Below are 25,790 nucleotides of genomic sequence, written 5' to 3' on the forward strand. Positions count from 1 at the left end.
TTATTGAGATGATCATATTGTTTCTGAACTTCATTCTGTTAATATGTTTTATCACATTTATGAATTTGTGTGTTAAAACTTTCCATCACAGGTACAAAGCCCACTTGATCATGGTGAATTATCCATAAATGTACTTTTGATTTCAGTTTGCTAGTAATTTTTTGAGGGTTTTCGCGTCTATGTTCATCCCACATATTGGACTGTAATTCTATTTTCTTTTAGTGTCCTTATCTGCCTTTTGTATCGGGGTAATGCTGGCCTCATTAAATCAGTTTGTAAGTGTTACCTCATCTTTCATTGTTTTGAAAGAATTTGAGAAGGATTAATATTAATTCTTTAAATGCTTGTTAGAATTCACCAGTGAAGCAATCAGGTCCTGGACTTTATTTTGTTGGTGGGATTTTATTACTCATTCAATCTCTTTACTTGATGTTGATCTCTACATATTTTTCTTTCTTCATGATTCAGACTTGGTAGGTTGTATGCTTCCAGGAATTTATTCATTTCTTCTAGGTTATCCAATTTCTTGGCATACAGTTGTTTGTAGTGGTCTCTAATGATGATTTGTAGTCTGTGAAATCAGTCGTAATGTCTTTTCCTTCATTTAAAATTTCATTAATTTGAGTCGTCTTTTATCTTAGTCTAGTAAAGGCTTGTTAATTTTGCCTTTATTTTCAAAAACAAAGGACTCAGTTTCATTGATCTTTTCTATTGTTTTTCTAGTCTTTATTTCTGCTCTGATCTTCATTGTCTCCTTTCTTCTGCTAACTTTGTGCTTAGTTTATTATTTTTCGAATTTCCTGAGGTATAAATATAGGTTGTTTATTTGTGATCTTTCTTTTTCTCAGTTTGGGCATTTGTCTAGCTTCTCTCTTAGAACTGATTTTGCTGTATCCTGTAAGTTTAGTATGCTCAATTTTTTAAAATTTATTTTTTTTATTTCAATAGGTTTTTGGGGAACTGGTGACGTTTGGTTACATGAGTAAGTTTAGTGATGATTTCCAAGATTTTGGCACACCCATCACCAAGCAGAGTACAGTGTACCCAGTTGGTAGTATTTTATCCCTTACCACCCCCATCTTTTCCCCTGAGTCCCCAAAGTCCATTGTATCATTCTTATGCCTTTGTGTCTGCGTACCTTAGCTCTCACATGTGAATGCGAACATAAAATGTTTGGTTTTTTTTCACTCCTGTGTCACTTCACTTAGAATAATAGTCTCCAATTCCATCAAGGCTGCTGCATATGCCATTATTTCGTTCCTTTTTATGGATGAGTAGTATTTCATTTTATGCACACACACACACACACACACACACACACAGACACACAGACACACACACACCTCACATTTCCTTTATTTCCTTTATACACTTCTTGACTGATGAGCATTTGGACTGGTTCCTTATTTTTGTAATTGGAAATTGGGCTGCTATAAACATGCATGAGCAAATATAATGACTTCTTTTCTTCTGGGTAGATACCTAGTAGTGAGATTGCTGGATCAAATGGTAGATATACTTTTAGTTTTTTAAGGAATCTCCACACTGTTTTCCACAGTGGTTGTACTTGTTTACATTCCCACCAACAGTGTAAAGGTGTTCCCTTTTCACCACATCCACACCAGCATCTATTTTCTTTTTCTTTTTCTTTTTTTTTTTTTGATTATGGTGATTCTTGCAGGAGTAAGGTAGTATCCCATTATGGTTTTGATTTGCATTTCTCTGATGATCAGTGTATGTTGAGCATGTTCCTATATGCTTGTTGGTCATTTCTATATCCTCTTTTGAGAATTGTCTATTCATGTCCTTAGCCCATTTTTTGATGGGATTGTTTGTTTTTTTCTTGCTGACTTGTTTGAGTTCTTTGTGGATTCTGGATATTAGTCCTTTGTTGAATGTTTAGATTGTGAAGATTTTCTCCTACTCTGTGGGTGGTCTGTAAACTCTGCTGATTATTTCTTTTTCTGTGCAGAAGCTTTTTAGTTTAATTAAGTCCCATCTATTTATCTTTGTTTTGGTCACATTTGCTTTCGGGTTATTGGTCATGAAGCCTTTGCCTAAACCAATGTCTAGAAGGGCTTCACCAATGTTATGTTCTAGAATTTTTATGGTTCCGGGTCTTACATTTAAGTCCTTGATCCATTTTGAGTTGATTTTAGTATAAGGTGAGAAATGGGGATCCAGTTTTATTTTTCTACATGTGGCTTGCCAATTTATCCCAGCACCATTTGTTGAATAGAGTGTCCTTTCCCCACTTAAGTTTTTGTTTGCTTCTCAAAGATCAATTGGCTGTATTTGGCTTTATTTCTGGGTTCTCTATTCTGTTCCATTGATTTATGTGCCTATTTTTATACGACTACCCTGCTGTTTTGGTAACTATGGCCTTATAGTATAGTTTGAAGTCAGGTAATGAGATGCCTCCAGATTTGTCCTTTTGCTTAGTCTTGCTTTGGCTATGTGGGCTCTTTTTGGGTTTCATATAAATTTTAGGGTTGTCTTTTTCTAGTTCTGTGAAGAATGATGGTGGTATTTTAATGGGAATTGCATTGAATTCGTAGATTGCGTTTGGCAGTATGGTCATTTTCACAATATTGATTCTACCCATCCATGAGCATGGAATGTGTTTCCAATTGTTTATGTCATCTATGATTTCCTTCAACACTGTTTTATAGTTTTCCTTGTAGAGATCTTTCACCTTGTGGGTAGGTATATGGCAAAGTATTTTATATTTTTTGGAAGCTATTGTAAAAGTGGTTGTGTTCTTGATTTGATTCTCATCTTGGTCACTATTGGTGTATAGCAGAGCTACTGATTTGTGTACATTAATTTTGTATCCTGAAACTTTGATGAATTCATGTATCAGTTCTAGGAGCTTTTTGGATGAGTCTTTAGAGTTTTCTGGGTATACAATCGTATTTTCAGCAAATAGCAACAGTTTGACTTCCTTTTTACTGATTTGGATGCTGTTTATTTCTTTTCCTTGTCTGATGGCTCTGGCTAGGAATTCCAGTACTATGTTGAATAAAAGTGGTGAAAGCAGGCATCCTTGTGTTGTTCCAGTTCTCAGGGGGAATGCTTTCAACTTTTTACCATTCAGTATAATGTTGGCTATAGGTTTGTCATAAATGGCTTTTATTACATTAAGATATGTCCCTTCTATGCTGATTTTGTTTAGGGTTTTAATCATAAAGGGATGCTGGATTTTGTGAAATGCTTTTTCTGTATCTATTAAGATGATCATGTAATTTTTGTTTTTAATTCTGCTTATGTAGTGTATCACATTTTTTGACTTACATATGTTAAACCATTCCTGCATCCCTGGTATGAAACCCACTTGATCACAGTAGATTATCTTTTTGATATACTGTTGGAGTCAGTTTTTCAGTATTTTGTTGAGGATTTTTGCATCTTTGTTCATCAAGGGTATTGGTCTGTAGTTTTCTATTTTTGTTATATCCTTCACTGGTTTTGGCATTAAGGTAATACTGGCTTCATAGAATTATTTAGGGAGGATTTCCTCTTTCTCTACCTTTTGGAATAGTGTCAATAGGATTGGTACCAATTCTTCTTTGAATGTCTGATAGAATTCAACCATGAACCCATCTGGTCCTGGACTTTTTTTGTTGGCTTTTTTTTTTTTTTTCCTACCATTTTGGTCTGTCTGCTTGTTACTGGTCTGTTCAGAGACTATATCTTCCTGGTTTATCTAGGATAGTTGTATATTTTTAGGAATTTATCCATCTTTTCCAGGCTTTCTAATTTATGCACATAAAGGTGTTTATAGTAGCCTTGAATAATCTTTTGCATTTCTGTGGTATCAGTAGTAATATCTCCCATTTCATTTCTAATTGGCTTATTTGTATCTTCTCTCTTCTTTTCTTGGTTAATCTTGCTAATGGTCTGTCAATTTTATTTATCTTTTCAAAGAACCAGCTTTTTGTTTAGTTTATCTTTTGTATGTTTTTGTTTCAATTTCATTTAGTTCTGCTCTGATCTTTGTTATTTCTTTTCTTCTACTGAGTTTGGGTTTGGATTTGGATTTTTCTTGTTTCTCCAGTTCCATGAGGCACGACATTAGATTATCTATTTGTGCTCTTTCAGACTTTTTGATGTAAGCATTTAATGCTATGAACTTTCCTCTTAGCACTGCTTTTGCTGTATCTCAGAGGTTTTGATAGATTGTGTCACTGTTATCACTCAGCTCAAAGAATTTGTTAATTTACATCTTGATTTCATTGTTGATCCAATGATCATTCAGGAGCAGGTTATTTAATTTCCATGTATTTGCATGGTTTTGAGGGTTCCTTTTGGAGTTGATTTCCAGTTTTATCCTGCTGTGGTCTGAGAGAATACTTGATATAATTTTGATGTTCTTAAATTTACCAAGACTTGTTTTGTGGCCTATCATATGATTTATCTTGGAGAATGTTCCATGCACTGATGAATAGAATGGGTATTCTGCAGTTGTTGGGTACAATGTTCTGTAAATATCTGTTAAGTCCATTTATTGTTGGGTATAGTTTAAGTTCATTGTTTCTTTGTTGACTTTCTGTCTTGATGACCTGTCCACTGCTGTCAGTGGAGTATTAAAGTCCCCTGCTATTGTTGTGTTGCTATCTAATTTCTTTGGTTTAGTAGTAATTGTTTTATAAATGTGGGAGCTCCAGTGTTAGGTGCATGTATATTTAGGGTTGTGATATTTTCCTGTTGCACAAGTCCTTTTATCATTATATAATGCCCTCTTTGTCTTTTTAAACTGCTGTTGCCTTAAAGTTTGCTTTGTCTGATATAAGAATAGCTACTTCTGCTCACTTTTTGTGTCCATCTTCTTGAATTAACTTTTTCCACCCCTTTACCTTGAGTTTATGTGAGTCTTTATGTGTTAGGTGAGTCTCCTGAAGACAGCAGAAAATTGGTTGGTGGATTCTTATCCATTCTGCCATTCTGTATCTTTTAAGTGGAGCGTTTAGGCCATTTACATTCAATTTTAGTATTGAGATGTGAGGTACTATTCTATTCATTGTGCTATTTGTTGACTGAATACCTTTTTGTTTTTTTTTTTTTCATTGTGTTATTGTTGTATAGGTCCTGTGGGACTTGTGCTTTAAGCGGTTCTATTTTGTTGTATTTTGAGGATTGGTTTCAAGATTTAGAGCTCCTCTTAGCAGTTGTTGTATTACTGGTTTGGTAGTGGGAAATGTTCTCAGCATTTGTTTGTCTGGAAGACTGTGTCTTTCCTTCATTTATGAAGCTTGGTTTCACTGGATACAAAATTCTTCCCTGATAGTTGTTTTGCTTAAGGAGGCTAAAAATATGACCCTAATCTCTTCTAGTTTCTAGGGTTTCTGCTGAGAAAGCTGATATTACTGTGATAGGTTTTCTGATGCTTTTGCCTCACAGCTCTTAAGATTCTTTCCTTTGTTTTGACTTTAGGTAACCTGATGACTATATGCCTAGGTAATGATCTTTTTGTGATGAATTGTCCAGGTATTCTTTGAGCTTCTTGTATTTGAATGTCTAGATCTCTAGCAAAATTGGGGACATTTTCCTCAATTATTTCCTCAAATATGTTTTCCAAACTTTTAGATTTCTCTTCTTCTTCAGGAACACCAATTATTCTTAGGTTTGGACATTTAACACAGTCCCAAACTTCTTGGAGATCTTGTTCATGTTTTTAAATTCTTTTTTCTTTGTCTTTGATGGGTTGGGTTAATTAGAAAGCCTTGTCTTCAAGCTCTGCAGTTCTTTCTTCTGCTTGTTTGATTCTATTGCTGAGACTTTCCAGCGCATTTACGTTTCTGTAAGTGTGTTCTTGATTTCCAGAAGTTGTGTTTTTCATTTATGCTATCTATTTCACTGAAGATTTTTCCTTTCATAACTTGTATAGTGTTTATGATTTCTTTAAGTTGGACTTCACCTTTCACTGGTGCTTCCTTGATTAGCCTAATAATTGACCTTTTAAATTCCTTTTCTGGCATTTCAGAGATTTCTTCTTCTTGTTTGAATCCATAACTGGTGAGCTGGTGTGATCTTTTGGGGGTGTTAAAGAATCTTGTCTTGTCATTTACTAGAATTGTTTTTCTGTTTCCTTCTCATTTGGGTAGGTTGTGTTAGACGGAAGATCTGGTACTCAAAGGCTGCTGTTCAAATTCTTTTGTCTCATGGGGGGATCCCTTGATATGGTGTTCTTCCTTTTACCCTAGACATGGGGCTTCCTGAGAGCCAAACTGCAGTGATTGTTTTTGTTCTTCTGGTTCTAGCCACCTAATGGAGCTACCAGATTCTGGGCTGGTACTGGGGAGTGTCTGCAGAGACTCCTGTGATGTGATTCATCTTCAAATCTTTCAGTGGTGGATACCAGCACCTGCTCTGGTGGAGGCAGCAGGGGAGTGAAGTGGAATCTGTTAAGGTCCTTGGTTGTATTTTTGTTGAATGTGCTGGTTTTGTGTTGGTTGGCCTCCAGCCAGGAGGTGGTGCTTTCAAGAGTGCATCAGCTGCGGTCCTATAGGGAGGATGCAAACTTGCCCTAGGGACACCTGGTTAAGTATTCTGGTTTCTCAGGCACTGGGCAGGGCCATAGAGCTCCCAAGAGATTATGTCCTTTGTCTTCAGCAACCAGAGCGGGTAGAGAAAGACTACCAGGTGGGGGCAGTGATAGGTATTTCTGAGCTCAGACTCTCCCTGGGCAGGGCTTGCCGTGGCTGCTGTGGGGAATGGGGGTGGAGTTTCCAGGTCAATGGAGTTATGTTATGTACCCAGGGGGATTATGGCAGCCTCTGCTGAGTTATAGGGATCACCAGTGAAGTTGGGGAAAGCTGGCAGTCATAGACCTTATCTTGCTCCCATGTAGTCCACAGTCCTAAAGGCTGATCTCACTCCCAGCATGCCCCCACAATAGCCCTGAGTCTATTTCCAGGCAGCCGATGACCAGGGCTGAGAACCTGCTCCCGACCACCAGTCACTCCACTGAGAAAGCAAGCAGACTCTCAGTTTTTTAGCATCTCAGGGAGCCTGTGGCCACAATCCATTTCCTTCAAAGGGTCTGTGGATTCTCTTAGCTTTCCTGGTATGTTCCTGTGGTAGTTCTTGGAGCAAAAGTTCATGATGTGAGTCTCCACATGCTGTTCTGTCTGTTTGAGTAGGAACTGCAAGCTAGCCTTGCCTCCTATCTGCCATCTTTATCCAACCTCCTCTACTGTTCCATTTTCATTTGTTTCAAGATAATTTTTGATTTCCCTTTTGATTTTTTTCTTTGTCTTATTGGTTGTTTTGGAGTGTGTTGTTTAATATCCACCTATTTGTGAATTTTTAAATTTTTCTCTTGTTATTGATTCTAGTTTCAGATCATTGTGGTCAGAAAAGAAACCCGATATAATTTCAATCATCTTAAATTTGTTAAGATTGATTTTGTCATCTAACACTTGATCTATCCTGAAGAATGTTCCATGTGTACTTGAGAAGAATTTGTATTCTGCTGCTGTTGAATGAAATGTTCTGTATATGTCTGTTAGGATCCATTTGGTTTAACGTATTGTTAAAATCAAATGTTTCCTTATTCATTTTCTGTCTGGTAGGTCTATCCATTGTTGAAAATTGGGTATTGAAGTCCCTACTATTATTGTATTGTCATTTCTTCCTTCAGTTATGTTAACATTTGTTTCATATATTTATATGCTCTAATGTTGGATGCATATGTGTTTGCAATTTTCGTATCCTACTGATGAGTTCACCCCTTGATTATTACATAATGACCTTCTTTGTCCCTTATGACTGTTTTTGACTTAAGATTTATTTTGTCTGCTATAAGCACAGCCATCTCTACTCTCTTTTGTTCACAATTTACATGGAATATTTTTCTCTATCCTTTCACTTTCCTTTTAAAAATATTTATTTGAAAAATATTTGTAGAGATGGGAGTCTTTCTTTGTTGCCCAGGCAGGTCTCAAACTCCTGAGCTTAAGCAATCCCCTGACCTTGGCTCTCCCAAAGTGCTGGGATTATAGGCATGAGCCAACTCACCTGGCCCATTCCTTCACTTTCAGCCTATTTGTTCTTTTTTTTTTTTTTTTTTTAATTATATTTTAAGTTCTAGGGTACATGTGCACAACGTGCAGGTTTGTTACATAAGTATACATGTGCCATGTTGGTGTGCTGCACCCATTAACTCGTCATTTACATTAGGTATATCTCCTAATGCTACCCCTCCCCGCTGCCCCTACCCCACAACAGGACCCTGTGTGTGATGTTCCCCTTCCTATGTCCAAGTGTTCTCATTGTTCAATTCCCACTTATGAGTGAGAACATGCGGTGTTTGGTTTTCTGTCCTTGCGATAGTTTGCTGAGAATTATGGTTTCCAGCTGTATCCATGTCCCTCCAAAGGACATGAACTCATCCTTTTTTTGTGGCTGCATAGTATTCCATGGTGTATATGTGCCACATTTTCTTAATCCAGTCTGTCATTGATGGACATTTGTGTTGGTTCCAACTCTTTGCTATTGTGAATAGTACCACAATAAACATATGTGTGCATGTGTCTTTATAGCAGTATGATTTATAATCCTTTGGGTATATACCCATTAATGGGATGGCTGGGTCAAACGGTATTTCTAGTTCTAGATCCTTGAGGAATCGCCACACTCTCTTGCACAATGGTTGAACTAGTTTACAGTCTCACCAACAGTGTAAGAGTGTTCCTATTTCTCCACATTCTCTCCAGCACCTGTAGTTTCCTGCCTTTTTAATGATTGCCATTCTAACTGGTGTGAGATGGTATCTCATTGTGGTTTTGATTTGCATTTCTCTGATGGACAGTGATGATGAGCATTTTTTCATGTGTCTGTTGGGTGCATAAATATCTTCTTTTGAGAAGTGTCTGCTCATATCCTTTGCCCACTTTTTGATGGGGTTGTTTGATTTTTTCTTGTAAATTTGTTTGAGTTCTTTGTGGATTCTGGATATTAACCCTTTGTCAGATGAGTAAATTGCAAAAATGTTCTCCCATTCTGTAGGTTGCCTGTTCACTCTGATGATAGTTTCTTTTGCTGTTCAAAAGCTCTTTAGTTTAATTAGATCCCATTTGTCAATTTTGGCTTTTGTTACCATTGCTTTTGGTATTTTAGATATGAAGTCCTTGCCCATGCCTGTATCCTGAATGGTATTGCCTAGGTTTTCTTCTAGGGTTTTTATGGTTTTAGGTCTAACATTTAAGTCTTTAATCAATCTCGAATTAATTTTTATACACCTTGTATAAATTTTATACCCCTTGTGTAAGGTGTAAGGAAGGGATCCAGTTTCAGTTTTCTACATATGGTTAGCCAGATTTCCCAGCATCATTTATTAAATAGGGGATCCTTTCCCCATTTCTTGTTTTTGTCAGGTTTGTCAAAGATCAGCTGGTTGTAGATGTGTGGTATTACTTCTGAGGGCTCTGCTCTGTTCCATTGGTCTATATCTCTGTTTTGGTACCAGTACCATGCTGTTTTGGTTACTGAAGCCTTGTAGTATAGTTTGAAGTCAGGTAGCATGATGCCTCCAGCTTTGTTCTTTTGGCTTAGGATTGTCTTGGCAATGCTGGCTCTTTTATGGTTCCGTATGAACTTTAAAGTAGTTTTTTCCCTCCAGCCTGGGTGACAGAGCGAGACTCCGTCTCAAAAAAAAAAAAAAAAAAAAAAAAGTAGTTTTTTCCAATTCTGTGAAGAAAGTCGTTGGTAGCTTGATGGGGATGGCATTGAATCTGTAAATTACCTTGGGCAGTATTGCCATTTTCACAATATTGATTCTTCCTATCCATGAGCATGGAATGTTCTTCCATTTGTTTGTGTCCTCTTTTATTTCATTGAGCAGTGGTTTGTAGTTCTCCTTGAAGAGGTCCTTCGCATCCCTTGTAAGTTGGAGTCCTAGGTATTTTATTCTCTTTGAAGCAATTGTGAATGGGAGTTCACTCATGATTTGACTCTCTGTCTGTTATTGGTGTATAGGAATGCTTGTGATTTTTGCACCTTGATTTTGTATCCTGAGACTTTGCTGAAGTTGCTTATCAGCTTGAGGAGATTTTGGGCTGAGATGATGGGGTTTTCTAAATATACAATCATGTCATCCGCAAACAGGGACAATTTAACTTCCTATTTTCCTAATTGAATATTCTTTATTTCTTTCTCCTGCCTGATTGTCCTGGCCAAAACTTCCAACACTATGTTGAATAGGAGTGGTGAAAATTGTCTTGTGCCAGTTTTCAAAGGGAATGCTTCCAGTTTTTGCCCATTCAGTATGATATTGGCTGTGGGTTTGTCATAAATACCTCTTATTATTTTGAGATACGTCCCATCAACACCTAATTGATTAAGAGTTTTTAGCATGAAGGGCTGTTGTATTTTGTCAAAGGCCTCTCTGCATCTATTGAGATAATCATATGGTCTTTGTCTTTGGTTCTGTTTATATGCTGGATTAGCCTATTTGTTCCTAAAACTCATGTGAGTCTCTAGTAAGCAGTGTACCATTGGATTGTTCTTATTTTTATCAATTCTATCAATTCAGCCACTCTATGTCTTTTGATTAGTATTTTAATCCATTTACATGTAAAGTAATTATTTTTAAGTCAGGACTTATTACTGCCATTTTATTCATTGTTTGTTAATTGCTGAATTTTGTAGTTCCTTTGTTTCTTCCTCTCTTGCTGCCTTCTTTTGTGATGTGATTTTTTTGTAGTGGTATGTTTTGATTATTTTCTCTTATTTTTTGTGTATCTACTATAAGTTTTTTCTTTGTGCTTACCACAAGGTTTACTTAAAATATCTTATAATTTAAACAGCCTACTTTAAACTGATAGCAGCTTAACTTTACATACAAAATCTCTACACTTTAACTTCTCTCACTCTCCACATTTTGTGTTACGAATGTTGCAATTTACATCCTTTATACATAGTTTATTCATTAACAAATTATTGTAGCTATAGTTATTTTTAATACTTTTATCTTTTACCTCTTATACTAGGTTTAAAAGTGATTTGCATACCATCATTATAGTCTTAGACTGTTCTGAATTTGACCAATTTCTTAACTTTGCAATGAGTTTTATACTTTCACGTGTTCTTATGTTGTTATTTAGCATCCCTTTATTTCAACTTCAGGAACTCCCTTTACCATTTCTTGTGAGGTGCCCTCATCTCTACTAATTTTCTGCCTGATGGATCTATACATTATTGACAGAGCAATGTTAAAATCCCCGATTATAATAGTGGATTTGCATGGGCTTTTGAAGTTTCTTTTTTTTTTTTGCTTCAGGTATTTTAATGTTTTGTGGTTAGGTGCATACACATTAGGGTTTGTTATGTCTTCTTAGAGAATTCATGTCTTTATCATTTTGTAATGTTCTGCTTTATCTCTAATAATGTCTTTCTTCTTAAGCCTTTGTCTGAAATTAATATAGCTACCTCAGCTTTTTTTTTATTAGAGTTAGCATGGGGTATCTGTATTTATCCCTTTACTTTTAATTTATGTATGTTATATCATAAGTGCTTTTCTTGCAAAAACATAGATAGGTTTTTTCAGTCCCTTATGAAAATCTCTAATTTAATAGGTATATTTAGATAATTTATGCTTAAAGTGGTTATTAATAAAGTTGTATTAATAGCTACAATGTTTGTAACTGTTTTCTACTCATTGTCTTTGTTATTATTTTTTCTTTTTTTAACCATTTTCTTTTTCTAAACCTTTTTCTTTTTCTGCCTTCGGTGATTTTAATTGAGCACTTTATGACTCCATTATTTTCCACCTTCTACATGTCAATTCACTCTCTTTTTTTTTCTCTCTCTCTCATTTTTGTACTAGTCAGTAGAATTTGCAGTGTAGTCTTAAAGTAGTCTGAGTCCACTCTGAAATAACACTGTACCATTTCATGAGTGGTGCTGACACCTAATAATAGATTATACTCAATTCCTCCCTCTTATTGCTTATGACATTACTGTCATTCATTTCATTTGTCTATATGCTATCATCACCCAATATGTTGTTGCTATTATTGTTTTGAATGAACAGCTATCTATTGGACAAATGAAGCATAAGAAAAATAAAACATTTTATTTTACCTTCGTTCTTTGATTCTCTGATGCTCTTTCTGCCCTATACTATTTGAATTTCTGCCCTATACTATTTTCTTTTTTTCTAAGAAACTTCTTTAACATTTAATGACAGAATATGTACTGGCAACAAATTCCCTCAAGATTTCTGTTGTTGTTGTTGTTGTTGTTGTTGTTGTCATCTGACAGTCTTTGTACTTCAGTTTAGGAGGATAACTTTGCTGGATATAGAATTCAAGGTTTGTGGTATTTTTCTTTCAACATTTCAGAAACAGTAGTCCTCTCTTATCTGTGGTTTCACTTTCCATGATTTCAGTTACTCATGGTCAGTGGTGATCTGAAAATATTAAATGGGAAATTACAGATATAAAATAATTCATAAGTTTTAAATTGTACACCATTCTGAGTTGTGTGATGAAATCTCGCATGGTCCTTCTCCATCTCACTTGAGCTGTGAATCATCCTTTTGTCCAACCTATCCAATGTATACACTACCTACTCATTAGTAACTTAGTAACCATCTTGGTTATCAGATTGACTGTCATGGTATCAAGGTGCATGTGTTGAAATAACCCTTATTTCACTTAATATTGGCCTCTTATTGCAAGTGTATTGTGCCTAATTTAGAAATTAAATTTTATAATAGGTATAAAAACTTTATCATAAGTATAGAAAAAATATATAATATACATAAGGTTTGGTACTATTCATAGTTTCAGGCATCCACTGAGGGAGTTGGAACACTTTCCCTGTGGATAATGGGGAACTACTGTAGTTCACTCCAATATTTTTCTTCATGTATTCTCTTCATTGGTTTTTGAAGAGAAGTCCAATGTGATTCTTACCCTTTCTCCTTTATAGGTGATGTAATATTTCCCCTCTGGCTTATTTCAAGATTTTCTCCTTGTCTGATTTTTTTTTGCAGTTTTAATAAAATATGGCTACATATAGATTTCTTGATATTTATAATTCTTGGTGTTCTCTGACCTTCCTGGATCTGTGATTTGGTGTTTGTCATTGATTGTTCTTGTCATAATTACTTCCAATGTTTATTCCATTCTTTTCTTTCTTTTTTCCTTCTGGTATTCCTGCTTTATATGTTGTGCCTTTTGTGATTGTCCCACATTTCTTGGATATTTTGCTTCTTCTCTTTTTATTCTTTTTTTCTCTTTGAACACTAGTTTTGGAAGTTTCTATTGATGTATTTTCAAACTCAGATAATTTCCATTGCTGTGTCCAGTCTACTGATGAACCCATCAAAGAAATTCTTAATTCCTGCTATAATGTTTTTTATTTCTAGAATTTCCTAGAATTTTGATATAGATAGGTAGACAGATACCTGCTATATCAGTATGAGTCAGGATAGGTTAGGTAACATATAATTCCCGAATCTCAATGGCTTAAAATTATAAAGATGGACTGAGGACTTCCAGTATGATAGAGTGAATATCTTAGTAAATTTTCTCCCTAAAAAGTAATGATAAAACTGGCCAAAATTGTCAAAACAACCATTGCAGGACTCTGGAAAATGACAAAGGAATACAACAAATTAGGAAAGTTTACTCAAGGAAAAACTGCAACTTTCGTAAGAATAATGGGAATTTGCAGAATTTTAGCCAGGGATTGTTGTCATTCATCATTCACCTCCCTCCAGAGTCATTATTCATACAGTTGCTTCCAGGGCAAGGCCAGGGAGGGTAGGCAATGAGAAGTGGTAGCTTCTTGGCCAGAGGGTTAATGTGATTTGCTGGGGGCAAGTAAAACCCCATACATAGGTTGTTTAAAACACAGAGATCTTGGTGGCACACACTCAGGAAAAGTTAACATCTCTGATAGTCTGATTTGAGATACTGAGTCAGGCAAGCAACAGAAAAGCAGACTGGCCATATATTTCATAGAGTGACCCAGGCAATCAGACAGTTGTAGTGAGTCTTTTAAGATTCTACATATTCCTGGCATTCTTTTATTTTATTAATCACCTTAAAAATCCCATAAATGAAAATCAGGTTTACAAGACAGCAAAGATTCAAATACAGAGCTGGGGACTAAAAATCACCACGTTTCTCCCATTTTCCTATTTTATCTACACTAAGTTAGCTATTAAGGAATAAAATTTATTTGAGTTAAAGCACTGTCACTTAAAGTGCAAATGAAGCAGTAATGGACTTCGGTAGAATTGGGAGAATGAATGTACTGAGTGTATTTTATCTTAAAAAAAAAAAGAACACCAAGAGTTAATACCTCTAATTTATTGGGCATTAGAAAGAAAAAAAGTGCTTTATACTGTTGTTCATTTTCTTCACAAATCCATTACTTTAAGGAATCTCTTCTCTGATTGTTTTTCTAAAAGTGCCCTCCAAGATGGCTGTAACTGATTTACATTTTTTTGGAACCATAAGGTGTGGAGACTGGAGTGCATTCTGAGTTTCCCATTGATTGAATTGCTTTTGGGTGTGTGCATTACCATGTGTTTTATGATAAATACTTATGGAGCTCTGCACTTCATTAAATAAAACCACAAGTTGATGAATATTTGAACAGAAGAATTAGAAAAATACCAGTGAGGAGACTGTTGGCTTGATAATTGCAAGTATCTAAATGCGCAAAAATCATAATTACTTTCAAAATACAACACAGGCATTTTATAATATATGAAGTGGATATGTATTTAGTTATATCTCTGTTGTGCAATAAAATGTCTTTGAACTAAAAACAGAGCTTCAGATATTAAAAATGGCCACTTTTATGAAAGTGGCTATTTCTACTGAGGACTAGGCTCTGATTTTTTATCTTGCCCAAATTCCTAAATGAGGGTTCTAGAGAGTCATCCCCTACAAACTATAAATTCTCATCAGATGGGTTTTATTTGACCCTATATATCGTGACTTACTTTTCAATCTGACTCTGGCATAACATTACTGTAAGAGTTAAAGAGGAAAGAAACACAAAAAGTGGCTTAACAGTCAACAACAGGTTTATTTTGGAGAATAAACCTGAGAGGGTCTTCTTGCTGATTTCGTTCAGGAGCACTCTCTCTTACAGACTAAGAGTATTTATTGGTGAGAGAGCTTGGAGTGTTTCTGTGTGGGGAAGAAGTTTATGGCAGGGTTGGAATGTCTCTGGTCAGAGGGGAGGTTAGCTTGTGGCTGACATCTCTGGTTATCTTGGGGCTGGCATGTCTCTGGTCAGGGAGGGGTTTGAAATATTTCCGGTTGGAGATGTTATTTGTGGTTTATGGTTATGGTGACCTTAGCCATTAGGCTGGTGCCCTTTGGATTTAGGCAGTTTTTGATCAAGGTCAACTTTAGAATGGTGGTGCTCATCTGAGATGGTGATGCTCCTGCTCTGTCAATTACAAGACAAAGGAAAAAATATTTAACCCCAAAATATGTTTCCTTGCCATACCTTGAAAATTGCCCTGCAAAGTCTCTTGTGGGAAAAAATCAACATCTTGTAGAGAATCCCCTTTCCCTTTGTTTTCCTTCCTTTCTTTCCAGATCCAGGAGATAATCAACAAAGAGCCAGGCACACTTTTAGGTCTAATAAAACATTTTACAACCTGCTCTGTCTCTGAAGTCTGCTATCTGAGAGATTCCTCTACACAATAAGACTTTGTCTCTGCAATCCTTTATCTTAACCTAAACATTCCTTTCCGTTGATCCCAGGCCTTCATATAAACTCTGTTGTGGGAAGTCAGGGACCCCAAACGGAGGGACTGGCTGTAGCTGTAGCAGAGGAAAATAAATTGTGAAGATTTCATTTTAATATGGACATTTATCAGTTCCCAAATAATACTTTTATAATTTCTTATGCCTGTCTTTAATCTCTTAATCCTGTTATCTTTGTAAGCCGAGGATGTATATCACATCAGGACCACTGTGATAATTGTGTTAACTGTACAAATTGATTGTAAAACATGTCTGTTTGAACCATATGAAATCAGTGCACCTTGAAAAAGAACAGAATAACAGCAATTTTTAGGGAACAAGGGAAGACAACCATAAGGTCTGACTGCCTGCAAGGTCAGGCAAAAAGAGCCATATTTTTCTTCCTGCAGAGAGCCTATAAATTGACGTGCAAGTAGGAGAGATATCGCTAAATTCTTTTCCTAGCAAGGAAAATTAATATTAATATCCTGGGAAAGGAATGTATTCCTGGGGGTAGGTCTATAAATGGCCACTCTGGGAATGTCTGTCTTATGTGGTTGAGATAAGGACTAAGATATGCCCTGGTCTCCTGCAGAACCCTCAGGCTTACTAGGGTGGGGAAAAACTCTGCCCTGGTAAATTTGTGGTCAGACTGGTTCTCTGCTCTCAAACCCTGTTTTCTGTTGTTTAAGATGTTTATCAAGACAATACGTGTACCGCTGAACATAGACTCTTATCAGTGGTTCTGCTTTTTCCCTTTGTCCTGTTCCCTCAGAAGCATGTGATCTTTGTTAGACCCTGCTTTTTGTTCTTTGAAGCATGTGATCTTTGTACCTACTCTCTGTTCTTACACCCCTTCCCCTTTTGAGGCCCTTAATAAAAACTTGCTGGTCTGAGACTCAGGTGGGCATCACGGTCCTACCTATATGTGATATCACCCCCGGCAGCTCAGCCGTAAAATTCCTCTCTTTATACTGTCTCTCTTTATTTCTCAGCCAGCTGACACTTATGGAAAAGAGAAAGAACCTACGTTGAAATATGGGGGACCGGTTCCCCCAATAAACTCAACCAGTTGTTCATCAGAAAATGTTTAAATTTACCTATAGCCTGGAAGACCCCGCTTTGAGTTCTCCTGCCTTTCTAAACCAAACCAATCTATTTCTTAAGTGGATTTGATTGATGTCTTATGCCTCCCTAAAAGTATATAAAACCAAGCTGCACCCTGACCACCTTGGGCACATGTTCTTGGGACCTCCTGAGGGCTGTGTCATAGGCCATGGTCACTCACATTTGGCTCAGAATAAATCTCTTAAAATATTTTACAGAGTTTGACTCTTTTCGTCGACACCGCTAAAGTAGGCTACTTTTAATGGAAAGCCTGCTGTATAGTAATCTTGAATGATAATTCAATTTTTTTTTTTTTTTTTGAGACAGAGTCTCACTTTGTCACCCAGGCTGGAGCGCAGTGGCGCAATCTCAGCTCCCTGCAACCTCTGCCTCCCGGTTCACACCATTCTCCTGCCTCAGCCTCCCGAGTAGCTGGGACTACAGGCGCCTGGCACCATGCCTGGATAATTTTTTGTATTTTTTTTAGTAAAGACGGGGTTTCACCGTGTTAGCCAGGATGGTCTTGATCTCCTGACCTCGTGATCTGCCCTCCTTGGCCTCCCAAAGTGCTGGGATTACAGGCATGAGCCACCATGCCCAGCCTCAAATTGGTTGTAATTAAAAATATCTTGCTGTTCTTATCACAGTAAATATATTTTGACTTTCTTATTTTATTGTTGTTTTCATCAAAGTGACACAAATGGAGTCTTCTACTTCATACTCCATCCTCCTTCTGGATGATGTAAATACAGAAGGACTTACTTAATCCTAAATGTAATGCCATAAAGTTATTGTTATTGTTGTTGTTGTTTGTACTGAATATACAGCAGTGAATGATAAAGAGGAAAGCGTTGTAACTCTTTCTTCACAGAACTTAAATCACTGAGATAATGAACAAGTAAACATATACAGAAATAATTTCAAATTATGGGGAACAATAATAAAAAATTCCTTTGGGTGGTGGGGAGGAAGCTACAAATATAGGGTTGTCAGAGAGACTCTCTGAGGACTTGAGACATTCAAGAATGAGACTGGATGAGTTTTAGATCTCATTGGAAAGATGGGTTATGGCTTTCTCTGCTGTGTGCCTCATATTTGGTGTTGCTTCATATGCTTCATGGCTTTACATTTTGGCATAAGTGGTAATTTCTCAAAATCTTTGTCTTCACTTTTGTAATAATAGGACTAATAAGTAGTAACTCACATATGATATGGTTGTATTAGGATAAAATATAAAGTACAGAAAGGACTTGCCATACAGGATGCATGAAAACAATAGCTGTTATTAATGTGGTTTTCATATTAGATGCATCTGTTCCTTTCTCTATTTAACCACATAATATTGAAAATATTTGCCCAGACTTAATCAGTAAATTGGTATCATATGAAATAATTCTCTAGTATCTATGTAGGCCTCCTGTAAGTTGTTTTGTGAATTTTTACCTTTTTACTACTTGAATTTTTTCTCTAAATTCACTAATTACCTTTGATTTTTGTTTTACTCCACTCTGTTTTAGATAAGAAATCACTTATCTGTTTTTTTTTTCTTTTTCTTTAAATAAAAAACCAGTAAGCAAACCCAAAACTCCAACCCACAAAAAATCACCGTTAAACGATTGATGTGATTCAGATGCAGATTTACATAGTGCTAAGGGGCTCTTTAACCTTAAAGAAGAAGAGAGTTTTTTAAACGTATAAGGTTTCCATAAAAGGTTTTTTCCAGGAAAATGGCAACATTAATGAATTGGTGATAAATTGACCATAATCTAAATCATGTTTATATTCTAGTCTATACATATCTCAAATTTATAAAGTAATGCTTGCAATATGAAGGGTTGTTTATAGACTTTATTTCATGTATACAAAATGTATAGGTAAGGAAAACTCTAATGCAATGTGGTTGTAATATAAAAATAATTTTAACAAACCTGAATTTTTTAATCATTGGTTTTAGAAATTTGATTATAACATGTGTAGGTCTCATATTTGGGTTTCCATTGAGCTTCTTGTATCTGTGGGCATATAGGTTTGAGACGATCTGGAAAATTTTAAACCATTATTTTTTCAAATATTTTTTTCTGTGAGCTCTTCCACAAGGATTCAAAGTACATGTATAGTAGCACATCTAAAGTTATCCCATAGCTCAATGATGCTCTATAGATTTATTCTTCAGTGTTTTTTCTTTCTGTGTTTCAACATTCTGGCAGGTTTTCTTGCTATTTATTGTTTTAAATGTATTTGCATTTACTAATCTTTTGTTCTGCAGCATCTATTCTGCTGTTTATCCCATTCAGTATATTTTTCATCTCAGACATTGTGTTTTTACCAGAATTTCAACTGGGAATATTGTATATCTTCTATGTTCCTACTTAACATCCTTAATATTTCTTTTACCTTCTTTAACATATGGAATATAGATATAAAATTTTTTTCCAAACTTTTACTGTGTTGAAATACCCATCACATAAAATGTACTGTCTTAACCACTTTTAAGTGTACAGTTCAATGGTATTAAATACATTTATAATATTGTGCAACTATCACCATCATCCAACTCCGTAAATCTTTTCATCTTATAAACCTTGAACTCTATACCCATTAAACAATAACTCCCATTCCCCATCCCTCCAGTCCCTCACAACCACCATTCTATGCCTGTCTAATATAATAACTTTTTAATGCCCTAGTCTCTTAATTCTATCATTTATTGGTCTGTGTCTATTAATTGATTGCTCTGTTTATTATGGATTACATTTTCTGCTTCTTTGCATGCCTGGAAATATTTGACTGAGATCCCAGAAATTGTGAAATTCATCTTGTTGGGCATTGGATAGTCTTATATAAATATCCTTGATATATATATATATAGTCTTTCTATAAATATCCTTGAGCTTTGTTTTAGAAACAATTAGATATTTTCAAGGCTCCTTTTAAGCTTTGTGAGTCAAATATCCTTCTGAGTGTTCTACCTGATGCTCCATGAATTGTGAAGTTTTACACCCTGACTGGTGGGAGCATGAGCCATTCCTAGGCCTGTGTGAGTTTCAGGAATTGTTCCTTCTGCTCTTTGGGGTGCTGCTTTTCCCAGCTGTCAGTGGTTTCCTCACACACAGGCAATGGTTGGTAAGTGCTCAGATGAAGACCCCCAGAGTGCTGTCTCCGTGTGGCTCTCTCCTCTCCCATCTTTGTCACGTGAACTCTGACCACCTTGGCCCCTCTATGTTCCTGGCTCCTTCTCCCCAAATCCAGCAGACTGCTGGGCTCCTTTTGAGGTGTTGCTGCCTGGAAATTGCCTCTAGGAAGTCAGCTGGGGCAAGGGTAGGGCTCACCTCGTTCATTTTACATCACTCAGTGCCTTGTATCTAATATACAAAAAAAATTTTCATTTATTTATTCAGCTTTTTAGTTGTTTCAGGTGGGAGAATGAATCTGGCCTCTGGCTGAAAGTAAAAGTAGAAGTAGAAGAAGAGAAAAAAAAATTTAAGGAAATTTGTGTGCAATAATTTAGTTTCAGAGAAAGAGCTAAAGAACTTACATAATCCCCCACCCTCCTGATAGTTGGCTATAATTTTATTTATTTTACATGATAAGCTCTTACAAAGGAAAATAGTCAATATTTTACTGAATGCAAATGACAGCCTTTTAGTAAAGGAAAATGAAAGTCCTCTTAAGATTAAAGACAATTTAAAGTTAAAGTTCTTTATTAACATTAGAAAAAATCTGTAAGAACAAAAAAAATTCTAGATTCATTGTGGCTGACTAGGTGGTTTTAATTTTTCAATACTCAGTATTTTTTAATTTAGGGAGTTATTTTTAAATACTTATTAAATGAATAAATTTTTATTGGTGTTGTTTAGAGGTCATCTAAGGAAAATTTATACATTTGCATGGAATGACTCTTAAACAAAAGGAATTTTGTTGAGACGGTAAAAGGAGCAGCCCTCTAAAAGTAGAGAAACAAGCTTATTAGAAATAAAGTGATTTCTCAAACTGATAAAACCTCTCAGAGACAATGGTAAATTGCTTCAATTTTCTGTCTTGTAACTAGGAGAATACTTTTTAATCCTGACCTTCCCCACATTTCCAAACATTTAATATAAGCAAAATTAAATATTTGAAATAATATGTGCCTGACATACAGTCTATTCAGATTGAACAGAAGTAGTTTTGGTTAATTAATATGTTTATATTTCAATTAGATAATTTTCAAAAATTTAATTAAATGTTTTAAGTTTTTTGTTTATTACATAAAGGGCTTTTGTTTTAACTGGCTTAAACAATTTGTGATGTTGGACACAATCTCAGGTAACTAGGACCTGTTTCATTGGTGATATCAATATGCTTTACAGTTTGAAATATTTCAAAGAGCTTTAAATATGTACAGGTACGTTAAGATTTACCTCTTTGCTTCTGTATATTAGCTTCTGGATCTGAATGAACCAAATGATTAATTTATTGCAAAGAGATAAAAATGTATTCTTTAGCAATTCAGAGTCATATTTTAAAATAAATATTTTTCTACTTTTATTTTGTGGAATTCGTTTCAAAGCGTTCCAAAACTCCCTTCAATAAATTTTATTCACTAGCTACTAAATGGAGCAATACCAAAGAAATTTCTCCTATGTTCCAATCTGCCATGATTTCTTATAAAACGTATTACTGTTTGTTCTTTTTTGAGGGAGTGGTGGCTTAGATATAATATTTACCTTCCATTTGTAGCATGAAAATTGCAAGAAAATTTCAGTAAGCAGCTGCATTACATGTGGAAATAAGTAAAGTTCTATTTTTTAGCACGGAATCATTGAAAGCATCTTCATGCTCTAAACATTCTCAGTGGTGCCGACTGAAGCGCCGTAAATAGGAAACAAAACGTTTTGATCCTGCCAAGTTGGGTCCATCACAATGATATATTGAGGGCTGGGTAAATGGTGTGGGTGTGTCCGTGGACCCAGTGAACCTACTGTGAGCTGGACCTGATACTTCCAATCATGATGTGACCCTTCTACGTGTCTACTCTGCAAAAGGGGCCATGGCGTGCTTTGGGTCTTTGCCTGTCAATGCCAACTCAGATACCATGTCCAGCAACCCTCAGAAGATTTGTGCATTACCATCCCTTACCCACCTGTCAGATCCACTCCCCTTGAGGAAACACTCTCACCAGACAATCTTATTGATGCTCTCCCAGATCCTGAAGGTTCATGTTAGTTGGATTATGTGGCCCCTTTGGCATTTTATCCCTCTCTTTCCTTGACAGGCCTTCACGTGCCCTGTTGGTCTTCTGGAATTTGATCCTTGTTAATGGTCTGGTTGCCAAGAGAGAAGGTAGGGGCTTATCCTGAGAGGACGCAAGAATGTCTCATAAGGAATCTGCCTCAGTTGAGGCCTCTGCATGATCCTCACACTCCTGGGACAGTCATCTTCCGACCAGGGCAAGTGGGCCACTTCTGCAGAGCCAGTGGGCCCACGAGAATCTGGGAATTTGAAATTCTGAATTGCATCCCATCATAGGATATTCCCATCCTAACTTTCACTGTTTTTTCATTCATTACTGGAGTTCTGACTTTGGTGTAGGGGACTTGACAGGCTGATAATTCAACATTCTATGAAGCTCTGCTATTTTTATAATGAAGTCCTGAGCTTGGTTATTTACTCTATCCCTTAGCTGCAGGGTTTTACTAAATACTACCAAGGGGCCCCTCTGTTACTGTAAAGTATTTACTGATTTTCCGTCTCTATTATGATTTCTCTTCAAAGAATCGATGGTACTCCCCACATCAGTGCAATCCCCTAGTCCTTACACTCATCCTTTCCCTCACTCCTCTCAAGGGCAAGACATTGCATCAGCCAGTGTGTCCCCTTTTACTGGTATGCCATCCCATTTCAACACCAGTGAAAAAATGAACAATCATCCCACTACAGCGTGCCAGAGGCTATGCAGACTCTGCCAACCACTAGAGATGGTGTCCTTAATGCCAGCCTGCCAGTGAGTGACCTGCCCTTAAATCCCATCATGGAATCTGTTCTCTAGGTCACCTCCTGGCACCAGCTCTCTTAGACTGAATCTGACTGCAGTGTACATTACAATACAGCTAGGTGATGTCATGGCCATGTGAACATCACAGAGTGCACTTACACACATTTAGATGGTATAGCCTTCTACACACTTAGGTGATGTGGGATAACCTGTTACTCCAGGCTACAAACCTGCACTGCATGTTACTCTACTGGATACTGCAGGCAATTAGAACACAAGTGTAAGTATTTAAATGTGGTATTATAATCTTATGGAACCACCATCCTATATGTGTTTTGTCGTTGACCAAAACATCATTATGTGACATATGGTTGTGTGTCATTTGTGGAATGCTACACCTTTAACAGTCTCCCTGCATTGATCAGATCTCCACTTTGAGTCTGGCACTTAGTGAAGCAAGTCTGTGTTTCTTTTGACTGGGATATTTAGTATTGAATGCTTTCTTACCTGACTTAGAAGAGTTTACCTGCATATAACTAGCTTCATTAAATGTTACAGGATACCAAGGGGGAGGTTTTGTTGCGTTTTGCTATTTCATAGTGTCTTTCCCTGAAATCAAAGAGTGCTTATGTTGATATTTGCAAAGTTATGCTTTAAAATGTAAAATGTAGCGGAAATGAAAAATGCTTTTTGATGGCCTTACTAGTAGACTATACACAGCTGAGGAAAGAATCTCTGATATTGTAGATGTGCCAATCAAAACTTTCAAAACTAAAAGTAACAGGAAAAGAAGCTAAAACAAAAAAGGAACAGAATATCTAAAAGCTGTGGAACAACTAAAAAAGGTGTAACATACGTGTAATGGGAGTACCAGAAGAAAGGAAGAAAGAACAGAGCAGTATTTGAAGCAATAACAACTTAGAATAATCCCAAATTGAGGCCATATTCAGGAAGCTTATAGAATGCAAGCAGGGCAAATGTCCCAAAAATGACACCTAGGCATATCATTTTCAAATAACAGAAAATCAGAGATAAAGAAGAAATCTTGAAAGATGTCAGATGGGAAAAAATCTACCTATGTATACAGGAGCAAATGTAAGAATCATGCAAGCAAGAAAATAGTGAAATGAAATATTTAAAATATATATAGAGAAAAATGTTCTACCAACCTAGAATTATGTTATCTGTGAAATTATCTGTCAGATGTGAAGGAGATCCGAAGACTTTCTCAGAAAGGCAAAAATTGGGGGAATTTATTACTAGTAGACCTGCCTTGCAAGAAATGTTAAAAAAAAGTTCTTCAGAAAAAGGAAAATGATATAGGTCAGAAATTTGAATCTGCATAAACATATGAAAAGCAATGGAGAAGGAATAAGTAAGGACAAAATAAAAAACTTTGATTTTTTATGCTTAATTGATCTAACGTAAGAGTTTGGTCAGAATAATAGTAACAATGTATTCAATGATTATAATATTTGATGTATAAATGAAATGAGTAACAGCAATGAGTCAAGGGGCAGGAGGAAAGAATTAGGAAATTTTGTTATTATAAGGTACTCACACTACCTGTGAAGCAGTATAGTGTTATTTGAAGGTGAACTTGAACTAGATGTAAGTGCACATTGCAAACTCTAGGATGTGATACTATTGTGGATATATTTTGGTTTTTATCCACAATTCCTGGCTGTCAGCTCCTGTAAGCCATATTTTCTACGTGACTAGAGGAATAAGAACATATTTTGTTAAAGTATTTGGCCTTTTGTCATTGGTTTCTGAAGTAGGTGCTGAACAATAAAGATAAAAATGTGTTTTGTTGTGTACAAGTCCTTTCAAACACATCGGAGCTTATGTTCATGAGGCAGCATGGATGAAGCTGGAAACCATCATTCTCAGCAAACTAACACAAGAACAGGAAACCAAACACAGCATGTTCTCACTCAAAAGTGGGATTTGAACAATGAGAACACACCAGGCCTGTGCGGGGGTGGGGGGCTAGGGGAGGGATAGCATTAAGAGAAATACCTAATGTAGATGACGGGTTGATGGGTGCAGCAAACCACCATGGCACGTGCATAACTTTGTAACAAACTTGCACGTTCTACACATGTATCCCAGACCTTAAAGTATAATTTTAAAACAGGAAAATAGTAATAAACATGGTAGACATTAATCCAACCATATCCATAATCTCTTTAAACATAAATTGTCTGAATCAGTGAAGATAGTTGACATTGAAATATGCTGACTACCTGATCTAACAACAGGAGAATACACATTCTTCTCAAGCTTCCATGAGACATTTGCCAAGGCAGACCACATTCTGGAACATAAACACACCTTGGCAAGTTTAAAAGAATAGAAATCATCCAATGTGTTGTCTCAGATGACAATGGAATTAAACTAGAAATCAATAACAGAAAAATATTTGGAAAATCCCCAAATACTTGGAGATTAAACAGCATACTTGTAACAGCACATGCATCAAAGAAGAAATCGCAAGAGAAACAAAATACTTTGAACTAGATGAAAATACAACTTACCAAAATTTGTGGGACGTAGCTAAATCAGTGCTTAGAAGGAAATTTATAGCATTGAATGCGTATATTAAAAAAGAAGAAAAGTCTAAAATGAATAATTTAAGCTTCCACTATAGGAAACTAGAAAAAGAAGAACAGATTAAATCCCAAATAAGCAGAAGAAAATAAATAATAAAAATTAGAGCAGTAGTCAAGTAAACTGAAAACAGGAAGTCAATAGAGAAAATCAGTGTAAACAAAAGCTGGGTTTTTGAGAAGATCAATAAAATTGATGTGTCTACCTGTGATAACTAAGATTAAAAGACACAAATTACTACCAGAAATGCAAGGGATAATAACACTATAAATCCCATAGACATCAAAGGACAATAAAGAATACTATAAACAACTCTATGCTTGATGTCAAATTTGATAACTTAGATGAAATTAACCAATTTTTTTGAAAGACAT

This window comes from Macaca fascicularis, chromosome 18, assembly GCF_037993035.2.
Source record: "Macaca fascicularis isolate 582-1 chromosome 18, T2T-MFA8v1.1".
Classification (NCBI taxonomy): domain Eukaryota; kingdom Metazoa; phylum Chordata; class Mammalia; order Primates; family Cercopithecidae; genus Macaca; species Macaca fascicularis.